The sequence below is a fragment of the Oryctolagus cuniculus genome, chromosome 6 (assembly GCF_051225735.1).
Source record: "Oryctolagus cuniculus isolate XC-2025 breed Fujian yellow rabbit chromosome 6, ASM5122573v1, whole genome shotgun sequence".
Classification (NCBI taxonomy): domain Eukaryota; kingdom Metazoa; phylum Chordata; class Mammalia; order Lagomorpha; family Leporidae; genus Oryctolagus; species Oryctolagus cuniculus.
Window position 1 is genome coordinate 61831738 of NC_142872.1, and position 14114 is coordinate 61845851.

General features: G+C 45.6%; 1 protein-coding gene and 1 pseudogene across 1 annotated transcript in view; one reads left to right on the forward strand and one right to left on the reverse strand.

Annotated features, from left to right (window-relative positions):
- Window positions 1-756: 756 nt before the first annotated feature.
- On the reverse strand, window positions 757-1661 carry LOC100343453 (mRNA turnover protein 4 homolog pseudogene; annotated as a pseudogene).
- Window positions 1662-4203: 2542 nt separating this feature from the next.
- NSG2 (neuronal vesicle trafficking associated 2) overlaps window positions 4204-14114 on the forward strand; it is an 86839-nt gene continuing 76928 nt past the window's right edge. The window contains exon 1 of the mRNA XM_089335072.1: window positions 4204-4312. The gene's annotated coding sequence lies outside the window, so the exon portion shown is untranslated. The remainder of the gene's footprint in view (window positions 4313-14114) is intronic.

Sequence of the window (14114 nt, forward strand, 5' to 3'; positions counted from 1 at the left end):
AAGGCAGAGTTATAGAAATAGAGGGAGAGACAGAGCGCTTCCATATGCTAGTTCACTCTCCAGATGGCCACAATGGCCAGAGCTAGGTCAAACAGGAGGCAGGAGCCTCTTCTGGGTCTCCCACATGGGTGCAGGGGCTCAAGCACTTCAGCCATCTTCCACTGCTTTCCCAGGCCATGAGCAGAGAGCTGGATCAGAAATGGAGTACCTGGGACTCAAATCGGCACCCATTTGGGTTGCTGGTACTGCAGGTGGCGGCTTTACCCACTACACCACAGCACTGGTCCCAGTAAATAAATCTTAAAAAAGAAAAATCATTGTGAGAGCCTCTGGTGATAAAATACCTTTATCTGGTGCAGTGGAAAAGCAGACCTAGCCAAGTGACAGATAGAAGCTGTGATCATGAGAGATGTATGCGTGGAGTCTGCTTATGTCAGGAAAGTCTGCGATGCCAGAATGTATGCTGGCGATACCTGATCGATTCCCCTGCACCATCACAGTTGGCAGAGGTGTCTTGCCCCGTGCCAGAAGGTTCTGTAAGGAGTCCTGTCCCTCTGTAGGTACCTTCATCTGGAGCTGCCCTTACCTCCTCTCCTGGCTACCAAGCCATAGCTAAGGTTAAATCTCAGTCTAACACAACTGGAAAGGAGGGAAGAGATAGCACACAGAAAGAGCTCCAATGATTAGCTAGCATGTATTATCATAAGCAATAGGACTATCATGGACTGGATTTTTTTTTTTTTCCGGGGAAAAGTCTCTCGTCCACAGGGAATGCCTGTGGGTGGAGTTTATTCTTTGCAGAAGCACAGTCCCCGTGGCCCTCCCTTGACTTCAGTCACAGCAAACTGAACAGCTGCTCCCGGCACCGCCGCACGTCCAGCCAAGCCCTGACGTCCAGAGGCCCCAACTCAGTCATTCTCGTCTTCCTCCGACTCTGTCGCTGACTCGGACATGCCCTCTGGCAAGTCGTCTCCCATCTGTTGGAACCTTCCAGACTGCGCATCCCACATGTATGTGATGGTCACCTTGAACTCAGCCATCTCTTACCCAAAAAGCTTCAGGACCCGGGCCTGCTCCGGTGTCAGCACGTCGCCCTCCTTGCAGACCTCATAGTCAGACAGCAGGGTCACCACACCTCTCTTGAGAACAGTGGGCAGGCCCAGCTGCCTCAGCTGTGGCTCCATGGAATGGGGGAACTGCTCCAGCGGCCCTGGGTCCAGGTTCACAGTGAAAGTGGCTTTGTTCCCAGCTCGCGCGTAGTCCATTTCCGCATACTTTGTGAACCACTCATTCACCTCCTCCTTGGTGCGGTCTGTGAAAAGGAGGCCGACTTCACCTGCAACTTCTTGCTGACCTGATGCAGGTTATCTTTGTACTTATCAGCCGGGCTCCGACCCAAAGCCACCATCATCACCTTGTTTTTGCCAAAGAACATCCGGCTGTGCTTCCAGGCGTTCCGGATGTCTTTCAGCTTGTTGTTCCTCATGTTGGCCACGGAGAAGAGGAACAGGTACTTGTACGTGTCCATGCATTTCCGCAGCTTTTCTATCAGGTTCTGTTTCAGCTCCAGGCCCTTCTTGGCAGTTTTGGTTAAGGACACTTTCTTGTCCCACTTGGACTTGGGCATCGCGCTGGAGCCACGTGCGGCTGAAAGTGGTCCATGGACTGGATTTTAAGTGTGCTTGATCAAAGGGGTTAAAATATGAGACTGTTGATAATGAGCCAAGGACTGGGGGCACGTTCTTGGAACTCCTAAGATTATGGAATTATCAGTTCTGAGTCCATATGGATACTCCAAACCATAAGCATCTTCATGGTCTCCCTGTGAGAGTGGGAATGTCCAGGGACCAGGTAATAAATGGAATGCTGGTTAGAAGTCTGGCTCACAATTGGCCCAATGGGCCTACAAAGCTACTTCAATGGTCATATTCCCAGTATATGATTATATCCCCTGCCTGTATCAGAGTCCGGAAACATGTCAGCAGCTGTTTTACAACAGCTATTTAATTTTATGCTGTGGACAGCATGACCTTGAGCCAGAATCCCATTTTGGAGCCCATTTGCAGGTACCTAATTGGCATTGCCATACCTGGCAGTTGGAGTAAGCCCCATAGTGGATACTTGTTTTATGGAAGGGGAGTTACAGTAGGGAAGGGCAGGAAAGATGCCTAAACTGTCCTCTCTGTGGCTCACTGGGCTAATCCTCTGCCTTGCGGCGCCGGCACACCGGGTTCTAGTCCCGGTTGGGGCGCCGGATTCTGTCCCGGTTGCCCCTCTTCCAGGCCAGCTCTCTGCTGTGGCCAGGGAAGTGCAGTGGAGGATGGCCCAAGTGCTTGGGCCCTGCACCCCATGGAAGACCAGGAGAAGCACCTGGCTCCTGCCTTCGGATCAGCGCATGGCGGCCATTGGAGGGTGAACCAACGGCAAAGGAAGACCTTTCTCTCTGTCTCTCTCTCTCTCACTGTCCACTCTGCCTGTCAAAAAAATTAAAAAAAAAATAAATAACTGTCCTCTCTGACCACAGTTGAGATATCGATAAAAAAAAAACAATATGGCGTAGGGTGGGGTCGGGGGAGGGTTGCAGAGATCAGTGCCAGCAAGAAGGACCTGAGGAACTGCAGAGGGTGACAGACACAACCAAACAGTGGCCCCTATGTTGGTGGCGTAGGATCATGGTGTGTAGCCACTGGTAAAGCAAATGCATTCGTCAGAAACGGCTGCATTTATGTGACACAGACGATTTTTACTCAGGGGGCCTGTGTTGTGTCACAGTTGTCTAACTTGCCAACCACGATGCCGGCATCTCATATCAGAGTGCTGGTCTGAGTCCTGGCTGCTCTGCTACCCATCCAGCTCCCTGCTAATGCACCTGGGAAAGCAGCAGAAGATGGCGCAAGCACTGGGCACCTGCCACCACATGGGAGACCCGGATGGGGTTCCAGGCACCTGGCTTCTTCCTGGCCCACCCCTGGCTGCTGAGGCCATTTGGAGAATGAGCCAGTGGATTGGAAGACCCCTTTCTGTCCGTCTCTCCTTTTCTTTCTGTCCCACCCTGCCTTTCTAATAAATAAAAATAAATCTTTAAGTCTTACCTTAGGACTGTGCTGACTTCCCTACCTTTCCTCATAAGACAGTCCCCAGAGACCCGGGCTCTCATCCCACAGACCAGCACACTGATCCATTACATGCATAACCCAGCGCCAGTCAGGATGGCACACTGGAGATCCTGGTAAGATGTGTGTTCTCGAAGAATGGGGGCTGGATTCTACAAAGATTCAGGAACCTGCTGGAACTTTCAGTGAAGATTTTAGAAGTCCAAAGAAGAAAAATTCAGCGACAACCAGTTGTCAGTGTTAGGGCATGATACCCCCTCCACAGTAAAAACAGAGTGCTTCTTTTTTTTTATATATATATAATTTTTTTTTTGACAGGCAGAGTGGACAGTGAGAGAGAGAGAGACAGAGAGAAAGGTCTTCCTTTGCCATTGGTTCACCCCCCAATGGCTGCCACGGCCGGCGCGCTGCAGCTGGCGCATTGCGCTGATCTGAAGCCAGGAGCCAGGTGCTTCTCCTGGTCTCCCATGGGGTGCAGGGCCCAAGCACTTGGGCCATCCTCCACTGCACTCCCTGGCCACAGCAGAGAGCTGGCCTGGAAGAGTGGCAACCAGGACAGAATCCGGCGCCCCAACCGGGACTAGAACCTGGTGTGCCGGCAACGCAAGGCTGAGGACTGGCCTAGTGAGCCACGGAGCCGGCCCAGAGTGCTTCTGATATGGTAAAGATTAGATAGAGGAGCCGGCGCTGTGGCAAAGCAGGTAAAGCTGCTGCCTGCAGTGCCACATCTCATATGGGTGCCGGTTTGAGTCCCAGCTGCTCTACTTCTGATCCAGCTCTCTGCTGTGGCCTGGGAAAGCAGTAGAAGATGGCCCAAGTCCTTGGGCCCCTGCACCCCCATGGGAGACCAGGAAGAAGCTCCTGGCTCCTGCTCTGGCCATTGCGGCCGTCTGGGGAGTGAAGCAGCGGATGGAGCACCTCCCCCAACTCTGCCTCTCTCTCTGCCTCTGCCTCTCTGTAACTTTGCCTTTCAAATAAATAAATAGATAATTTACAGTTCATGAGCTGGAAGCTGCACCTCCGCTTTGTGTTGTCGTGTTCATCAACCTGCCAATCAAGGGACCCCTCCCAGGAAGTACCTCCTACTTGGGACATGGGGGCGGAACCACGTAAACACTTCCGTTTTTCTCAGTGGGTAAAGAGCTAGGAAGCGCGGAAGCTCTCTCTCCTCCGTGTGGACTCAGGACGAGTAGAGCAGGGTATGATAAATCCCTTTCTTTAGTTCCTTTTCCCTAAACAAAGCCCTAATGGGCCTGTGTCTTTTTCTCACTTTGTAACAAAGTTTATCACGCTGCTCGCGGTGTTTGGGCCTGTATTTAGAATTCACTAAGTAAAAGGTAAGAACCTGGAAAATTTATTTAGGCCCTAACCTAGCTCATAACATTTCCTGAATTCCTTGCACAAACTTGAAATGCATAACATGGTGACTTCTCTGTAGGCCTAGATGATATATTCCTCTCTTAGGAATATTTAAGGATTTTTATTTATTTATTTGAGAGTTACAGACAGAGGGAGAGACAGAAAGGTCTTCCATCCTCTGGTTCACTTCCCAAATGGTTGCAACAGCTGGAGCTGCACCGATCTGAAGCCAGGAACCAGGAGATTCTTCCGGGTCTCCCACACAGGTGCAGGGGCCCAAGGACTTGGCCACCTTCCACTGCTTTCCCAGGCCATAGCTGAGAGCTGGATCAGAACAGAAGCAGCAGGGACACGAACTGGCACCTACACGGGATGGCAGCACTGCAGGCGGAAGCTTAGCCTACTGTGCCACAAGGCCAGCCCCTCACCTAAGAATATGGATGCGACCCATATAATAGGTGACACAGAAGGTTGTCAGCTTTGAGTGGAACCCAGTGCGGGAAAGACTGCAATAGGCCTAGACTGTGGCACAAGTGCCTGCTGCTCGGGTCACAGGATCTAGAGGACATCACAGTGTTGGGGATGTTGGTGGTGGGAAAGGATGTTAAACGATGCTTATGGAAAAGCTACAACAGACTCCAAAATGGGATGATGATCAACGTCACGCTGTTCACAGCATAAAATTAAGTGTCTTTTGTTAAACAGCTTCTGACATCTTTCCAGGCTTTGATATAGACAGATTGCTTAGCCAGGGGCACCCAGTGATTAGGTACCTGGAATTTCATTTTATAAATAGGATTCTGTTGGACCTAGCAAGTGAAACAATTAGGGTACCGGCAGCAGTCATAAAATGGAAGTAGTACACGTGGGATTGAAGGCTGGGCAGGAACAGAGTAGGAACAAGCTGCACGAGCAATTAACCTCGTCCTCATGACACCAACGTCATGTGCACACGCTTCCCACTGGACACACGTGTGCCTGATGGCCATATGGGTGATCTTGTGTAAGTGGCTGAAAGAGGAGGAACCATGCACGCTTTTACAGATAGGGGAGTTTGGTCGTGATGTAAGCCTGTGTGGATGGTGACAGCAGTAAAGCCTTATTCAAAGATGGCCCCAAAGGATAGTAGGAAGGGAAAGGAGAAGAGTAGTAGGTCATCTGCTTCATGTGGGAGGTGAGAACCTATGTGGGTTCTAGGGCAATGGATGGCCAGTGACCTGGCCATTTGATCTGGAACCCGGGACTGGAAGACTGGTGACAAAAAGTTAGGTGGAGGGGCGGATGGGTGAACATAGGGAAGTGAGCACAAAGTGTGGATATTTTTGTATGCTGTGGTGGTGCCCTTTATAGACAGCATTTCCTGCTGGGGGCCCATGCTGTGGCAGAGCAGGTAAAGCTGCCGCCTGCGGTACCATCTGCTCCACCTCGGATCCAGCTCCCTGCTAATGCACCTGGGAAAACAGTAGAAGATGGCCCAAGTGCTTGGGCCCCTGTACCCACCTGGGAGACCCAGAGGAAGCTCCTGGCTCCTGGCTTCAGATCAGCACAGCTCTGGCCATTACAGTCATTTGGGGAGTGAACCAGCTGATGGAAGACCTCCCTCTCTGTCTCTCCCTCTCTCTCTAACTCTGCCTCTCAAATAAACAAATAAATCTTTTGTGTGTGTGTGTGTGTGTGTGTGTGTTTACTTTTATTTAATGAATATAAATTTCCAAAGTACAGAATATGGATTACAATGGCTTCCCCCCCATAACGTCCCTCCCACCCGCAACCCTCCCCTTTCCCACTCCCTCTCCCCTTCCATTCACATCAAGATTCATTTTCAATTCTCTTTATATACAGAAGATCAGTTTAGCATACATTCAGTAAAGATTTCAACAGTTTGCTCCCACACAAAAACATAAAGTGACAAATACTGTTTGAGTACTGGTTATAGCATTAAATCTCAATGTACAGCACACTAAGGACAAAGATCCTACATGAGGAGTAAGTGCACAGTGACTCCTGTTGTTGACTTAACAAATTGACACTCTTGTTTATGGCATCAGTAATCACCCTAGGCTCTTGTCATGAGCTGCCAAGGCTATGGAAGCCCCCTGAGTTCACTGACTCTGATCATTTTTAGACAAGGCCATGAAATTCGGCAAGGTGTGCCTGCCAAAGAGGCACTGGGCAACCAAGGAGACAGGCTAAAGGCCAGATGTCATTAGCCATCCTTCGTCATTGGCCACCCAGGAACTCCACGACTTTTTGTTTTCCGTTTCTTTGATTTATAGTTATCATTTCCCTTATTAAGTTTGCTTTGGACTTATTTTGCTGTTCTTTTTCTCTAGTTCTGAAGTGAGAGCTAGATTACGGATTTGGAAGTTTTCCTTTTTCTAATGCTATTTATGTTTAATGCTGTTTGTAACACTTAATGCTCTAATTTTTCCTTTCGGCACTACTTTAGCTGTGCCTCCTAAATTTTCATATGTTGTGTTTTCATTTTTGTTCATTTGGCATATTTTTTTGATTTCCTTTGAAACTTCCTCCTGGACCTATGATTATGTAGAATTAAGTTGTTTGGTTTCTATCAGTTGCTGTTTCATTGTTATCATTTTTATTGATTTTTGGTTTGATTCTGTTATTATCTGTATGAGTTTAATTTTCTTTCCATTTGTTGAAGTTTGGGCAGTGCCCCGGGATGTGGCTTATGGTGCCTATGTGCGTCAGATTCCTTTTGTTCATTCTGTTAAGCTAGTCTATATTCTTGCTGATTTTTGGTGGTTATATCGGTTGTTGAAAGAAGCATGTTGATATCTCCGAAAATAACTGTGTTTTCTATTTGTACTGTAAGTTCTGTCAGTTTTTACTTCATATATTTGTGTGTGGTGAGGATTGCAGTGTCTTGGTGGATTGACCATTTATCGCTATACAATGTCCCTTTCTGTCTGATCATTTTCTTTGTGCTTAAGTCTACTTTACTGATATTGACATAACTCTTTCTACTTTCCTTTTGTTATATCTCTTCCCATCCTTTTACTTTCAACTTGCCTGTATCGTAATTGAATTGAGTTTCTCATCGACAGAGTATAGCTGGGTCATGTATTTCAATCCATTCTGACAGCTTCTGTTTTTTAACTGGTGTATTTAGATAATTTACATTTAATGTAATTATTGCTATGTTAGCAGTTAAGTCTTCCATTTTCTTTTCTTTTCTGCTTTCCTTTTTGGCCTTTGTTTTCTTTTTGCTGCTTTCCTGTTCTTTGTGTGGTCTCCACTGACTCGGGATCAGTGTAGAAGTAAGAGAATGAGGGGGGAAGAGAAGGCTCATTGCTGGAGGCAGCGTGAAAGCCAGGTCCCTATTGGTCTTTTCCGCCGTCACCGCAGTGAGGGTATTGGGGCACATGAACACAGCCTCTTTGGGTTCCCCGCTCACACCTTGTAGGTGTGGGAAGGGGTGGAGCTCCAGGTTTGTATGTGCTATTTGATTAAAGTGGGTGGTTATTGAATGCACGCTCGCTGTTCTACTAGACCATCTCTTTCCTGGTCTTCGGATGGAAGGACTTTGACCTCCTTTGGTGCATGCCCATGGCATTTCCAGGTCTCTGGGTTCTTTGGCTCCAGTTCCAGAGTCTGTGAGTAAGGAGAACATGTGGGTGACCCCCGCTGCACTGTCCTTGGGTCCTGAGGTCCTCGGTTGGTCAGTCTGCTTCTCTATACCTCTCGTCATTGTCTCCTAGGTGCTTTATATATAGGGTTAACTTTTTCGTTTTTAATATTTTGTGAGAGGAATAAGGGAAAAGAATGTCTACTCTGTTCCTCTGAAAGCATAAATCTCAATGTATTTTATACAGGAAAATTCAAATGCAATTTAATAAAGAATGGGTGACCTTTTGAACAAATGGTGCTGGAACAATTGGATATCCATGTACAAAAAAAATGAACTTCTACACTAAACTTCTAATGGATGAGTGATTATACAAGGTGGTATCTCCACACCATGGACTACTATAAAACAAATTGTAAACTAGTAATTCAAGATGGGTCATTAGTAAAATGTAAAATATTAAAATATTTGCAAGAAACAGGGGAAAGTCTTCTTGAGGTAAGATTAGGCAGAGAGTCCTTAGAGATGATGCCAAAAGAAAAATCCATAACAGGAAAAGTGGTAAATTGAAACTCATTGAATTAAAATACTTTGCACTGCAAAGGACACTGTTAAGAGAATTGAATGCCATAGAATGGGAGAAAATATTTTAAAAAGCATATATCTGACAAAAGGCTAATATCTAGTGTATATATAGAACTTTCCATATTGTACATTTTGAAATTGCTAAGAGAATAAATTTCAAATGTTCTCACCACAGAAATGCTGAGTATTTGAGGTAGTGAGTATGTTAACCAGCTTGATTTAATTATTCAATATTGTATTAATAAGTCATAACATTTTATTATTTATTAATTATCAATGTGTAATTAAAAATAGCCCTCTAAACTCTACAGTGAGAAAATAACCCAATCCAATTAAAAATGGGCAAAAACTTGAGCGTAGGGACCAGTGTTGTTAACGCAGTGACCAGTTTAAGCTGCTGCCTACAACACCTGCATCCCACGTCAGAGTGCCTTTTTAAGTCTCAGCTGCTCTGCCTCTGACCCAGTTACCTGCTCACGCACCTGGGAAGGCAGCAGAAGATGGTCTAAGTACCTGCACCCCTGCCACCCACGTGGGAGACCAGGGTGGAGTTCCTGGCCAGCCTCGAATATTGTGGCCACATGGAAAGTAACCAGTGAATGAAAGAACTCTCTCTCTGCCTTTCAAATAAATAAACATTAAAAAAAACCCACTAATCATGTAACTCCTCTACAACCCAGCAATTGCACTTCTGGGCATTTGTCACAAAGAAATGAATTTATGTGCATGCAAAGACCTGTACATAAATATTTATAGCAGCTTTATTTGTGATATCTAAAGCCTGAAAAGACAACCCTGATGGCCTTCAGTGGATGAGTGATTATGCAAATGGTGGTATTGCCATATGATGGACGACTGTTCATCAATAAAAAGAAACAAACTATTGGGCATACTAACAACCTGGATGAATCTCCAGAAATTTATGCTGACTGAAAAAAGCCATCTCGCAAAGGCTCTGTACTGCATTAGTCCATTTATATGTGCCATTCTTGAAATGGCACAATTATAGACATGGAGAACAGGTGGATGGTTGGAAGGATCATGAAGAGGGTTAAGGCAAGAGAGCAGTGTGTGTGCCTATGGAAGTGCAGAGTGCGGCTGTGGTGAGATATGTTCTGTGTCTTGACCTTGGCAATGCCGGTATCCTGGATGTGATTTTGCACCAGAGTTTTGAAAGACATCACCGTTGCGGGGAACTGAGTAGATGACATAGGCTCTCGCTGTTATTTTTTTGCAATTGCTTGTGAGTCTTCACTTATCTCAAGAAAAGTTTAGACAAGTGCATTCTAGTTCGGAGGCTAAATTATTACTTACTACACTAATAGACAATACACAAAGCTGCACTTAAAAGCAAATGCACCACATGCCTGTGAGTTTATTTCTGTCTCCTTTACCCTGTTCTACCGATCATGTTTTCTTTACTACATACTGCAATGACACGATAGTAATTTTTGAGTAGCTATTCATACAACTAGCTGTAGTAATTTTAGGAGTTAGGTAATGTGTTCTATAATTTAAAATGCTTTTACCCCAAAATTGTTTTGGCTGTTCTAAGCCCCTTTGTCTTTCCATGTTAGTTTTGAGAATCAGCTAGTTTGTGTCTATATTCTTGGGCCTTTGATTGCACTGAAGCTATGTGAGCTATCTTCAAAAAGTTCATTCACAATGAATATTATGAAGAAAGCTATGTGTGGGTTTCAAAGATTTTTTTGCATCAGAATAAACTTCTGCTTTAACTTAAATTTCCCACAAACATTCAAAGTCCCCTCCCGATGTGTTCAGGCCTTCTTTCACTTTGTGAGGTTTGCAGTGCATTGTGTTTGCCGTCTACAGATCTTGCACGCATTTTGTATGTAAATATTTTATGATTTTTGGTTCACTGTGAAACACACTTTTAATTTGAATTTTCTCTTGTTGATTGTTAATATGTAAAACTTTTTGAGATTTCTACATTCTTTGAATGAAGATTTTTATTCCCTCCTTCCAATCTCTATGTGCCTTTTTGTTATTTTCCTCGCTTTGTTGTACTGGCTAAGAATTCCAGAATGCCAGTTCTCATAGTGGTGTTCCTGCGACACTAATATATCCTCATGACACTCTGTTATTTTAAGAATATGATGGAATTTAGAGACAATTTTCAGACAACTGGGAGCAGTCTAGTTTGTGAATAAGTCCGTTAATTTCAGTATTTAGTAAACGCCATATTAGAACTATTTCCTCACTGAGACGGACCTTCCTTCATTTCTTTAAAAAAAAAAAAAGAAAGAAAGAAATCGCCATGACATGGAATCTTCTGGACATTAAGAAGCAAAGACCAAATTGAAAAGGAAATTATCTCAATAAAAAGCATTGCCAAGTAGTTATGAAACATGAACTACCCACTCTTGCCTGAAGGTGGGAGTCTTCAATTACGTAATGGTCTGGAGTAGAGAGAGTGCTGGAGGGGTGACATCCACACACAAATGCCTTTCCTGACAGGAGCCAGGTTCAAGTGGAACGTCACCCACCCATTCACCCATTTGTTCAAGTAATATTTACGAAGTACATATCATGTATCAGATTCTGTTCTAGGAGGTAGGGGGACAACAGTGAAGAAAACAAACAAAATCCCTGTATTAAGGGAAATCATACGACTCTATGAGTCGGTGAGAAATGAGTTCCCCCTGATTCTGTAGTACAAACATAAGCACCAAGCAAGTGTGCTATCTGTAGAAAGGGGGTCTCATGAGGAATTTGCAAATAGTACATGTGCTCTTTCCTTGAGACCATCACATCCCTGTTGGACTTTAAGAGGAATAGATGTTTAGGGTCTGCTCATCCTCAATGGTATAGGAGACGGTGTTAGCCCCAGAAGAGGAATTTTCCATAGCGTCTTCCATAGCAATGAGTAAACTTACCTTCAGTTATTGGATTTTCTGAGACACCGTTCTTAATGACTGCCTACTATTTCATCAAATTGGATTGGCTTCATGCGTTTTGGGCTACTCTAACATAGTACCTGAGATTGGGTAATTTATAAAGAATAAAAGTTTATTGGCTCATGGTTCTGGCGGCTGGTGCTGACCTATGATGAGAGTCTTCTGACTGGCTCCTATCATGGCAGAAAGGAGAAGGGCAGGAGAGGGTTGGCACGTGCTGAACTCACTTTTATTTCAAATCCACTCCTGCAGTAGTGACGCTAAGTCTCCCCCTTGTGGAGCAACGTCAGAGGAATGGCCATGTGGGAAGACTCCGGGCATTCGGGAGCTCAGGAAGCTGGAGCACGCTGTCAAGAGCAAGCATGGCAGGAGACCAAGCCTGTGGCACTGCAGGGGACGAACCATGGAGAGCCCTGCAGCCTAGATTGGAGATTCTGGTCTTTGTCTTACAGGGATTTGTTAGGCTTATGACCTTGGTGGGAAGGAAAACACGGTTGCTTATTGGGTAGCAAGTTGGAGGGCACTATGGCAGTCGTGGAACTAGGAGGAACTGTTGGGGAGATGTTTGAGAGGGAGATTGGTCAGGACTTGGTGACTGGGTATGGGAGGGAGAAAGAAGATGTCCAGAATTCATCTCGGATGTCTAGCCGGCACTGTGGATGGATGAGGGGCAGTTCGCTGAAGACTGCAAAGCCAGAGGAACCGCAGGTCTGGGGCGGGGCCTGGGTGAGTTTAGGGCATACTGAGATTCAGGTGTCTGCGAGCCACGTGAGTGAAGTTCTCAAGGAAACAATGGCATGTGTCCATCTGGAGTCCAGAAGGAGTCTCCCCGCTGGAGGGATGCTTTTATGGGTTAGCAATATGTGAATTTGGAGTCAGATTGCCAAGAGAAAGCTGGGAATGAAGACGCCCTGGGGAAGAGCCTGTGGTGGGTGCTGGGCTGCCCACATGGGCGCCCATGTGAGACTGGATGCCTTTTCCCCTTGAGCTGTTGGCTGACAGCCCTTAGCCCTTCCTGGGAGGCAGCCTTTGCTGAAGAAGTCACCTTGCCTTTCTGGGGGAGAGCACCCACCTGTATCTCAGCTTGGGACAGCAAAGGATGGCCAGCCCAAGTCTACTGGGGGATTGACTGAGGACTTCATGGAGATGATACCACACCACGTTCTTCCTCTGATCAGTCCTGCCGCCCTTCTCGGAGGCTGCAAACCTCAGATCACTCAATGGTGATTTATTTTACAACACAAGCTACAAAGAAGAGGCAGATGAATGGATCATTGAACAGCAAAATAGTCTCTTGGAATATCTTTTAGAGACAAGTGTCTGGGCAAAATTCAAAACCTTTCTCAAGAAGTCTTTATTCTGATTAACTTATGTCTTCCTAAGTGGGTTCCTGGACCTTAACTGGAAGGGTTCTCTGTAAGGAATCCTGTTGATACGAAGTTGATGTCCTTTTGCATGCTTACGGCTTGCCTCTTGTATTGGGAGACTCTCCATCTGTTTCGAGCCGACCAGGGGAGACATCACCACTGACCTTTCTGCCTGTCTATTGTCCTTTTTTCCCTTTAACTCAAAGTAGGCAATGTCCCCTTCCCTTTTAAGAAGAAAGAGAATCTCATGCTTTTCATAGCTTTCCGACTTCTGTTATTTGAAATTTAAATATAGAGCTCCTAGCAATAATAGGAGCCCAGCTTCCTTTTATGCTTGCCTCTGGGAGATTCTTAGAACAAATTTCTATAAAAGCTCATATTCCTATCTGGCCATTACATCTTGTATAACATTCTTAAAACTGACAACTTAACAAGATTTATAATGAGACGTTTAAGGCTTTTGTCATCTCTTTCATTGGAGGTGTACTTACACAGGGAGACAAAACAAAACACTAAATGCTAACGCATCATGAAAACTGATCTCAGAAGCACTCAGATCCTTTGAAACGTAGTTTTATAAAAAATAACTATTTCCAGATAAAGCATCATCGGGAGCCTTCTGGAAAAAGGCTCACATTGTATTCACTTTTCTTTCAGCTTCCAATTCTAACACGATGTCTCAGGAAACCGAAATAAAACACAGAAGGTATGCATCTGGAAGTAAAGGTCTGAGTTTAACTGAAAAGGTTAAACAGGAGAAAGGAGAGGCAGGCAAAGAAGAAATGCGTGTGTGCTGATTATCTCATTTACAGGGGAGATGCAAATCATCTGTGCTGTTCTTGAGGCTGGGAGAGGAATGTATTCTGACGTATTAGAAATGACTAAAGACAGAATTTTAAAAAGATTATGTGTGCCTTCTGAATCATGGAAGACAAATGTTTGTGTGTGAAACAATGAAGGAAATAGCAAGGAACCAGAAAACACAACGAATTGGTGTGCTGGGTTGGGCCTCTGCCTCTGGTGCCAGCATCCTGTGTGGGCACCCGTTCTGGTCTCAGCTGCTCCACTTCCTTTCCAGCTCCCTGCTGATGGTCTGGGAGGGTGGTGGAAGATGGTCCAGGTGCTTGGGCCCCTGTGCCCATGTGGGAGACTCAGAGGAGGCTCCTGGCTTTGGATTGGCCCA